Below are 489 nucleotides of genomic sequence, written 5' to 3' on the forward strand. Positions count from 1 at the left end.
ATATATATATATATATATATATATATATATTTTTTTTTTTTTTTTTTTTTTTTTTTTTTGCGGTACACGGGCCTCTCACTGTTGTGGCCTCTCCTGTTGTGGAGCACAGGCTCCGGACGCGCAGGCTCAGTGGCCATGGCTCACGGGCCCAGCTGCTCCGCAGCATGTGGGATCTTCCCAGACCGGGGCACGAACCCGTGTCCCCTGCATCGGCAGGCGGACTCTCAACCACTGTGCCACCAGGGAAGCCCAAGCTTCTACCATATTAAGCCACTGAAATTTTGAAGTTTTTTTTACAGCAGCTAGCATTACCCTAATAGACCAAGTAAGCCTAGGAGTGTCTCCAGAGTAATGGAGTCAAGTTTCTCAGAATACATGAAAAGCAAAGTCCTTTTGAAAATGAAGTAAGAAGAATCCTGTAGATAAGAAAAATATAAAATTACAGGCATTTAGGAAAACATTTCAAAAGGCAGCTATGCAAACCCACAT

This window comes from Stenella coeruleoalba (assembly GCF_951394435.1).
Source record: "Stenella coeruleoalba genome assembly, chromosome: 16".
NCBI lineage: Eukaryota > Metazoa > Chordata > Mammalia > Artiodactyla > Delphinidae > Stenella > Stenella coeruleoalba.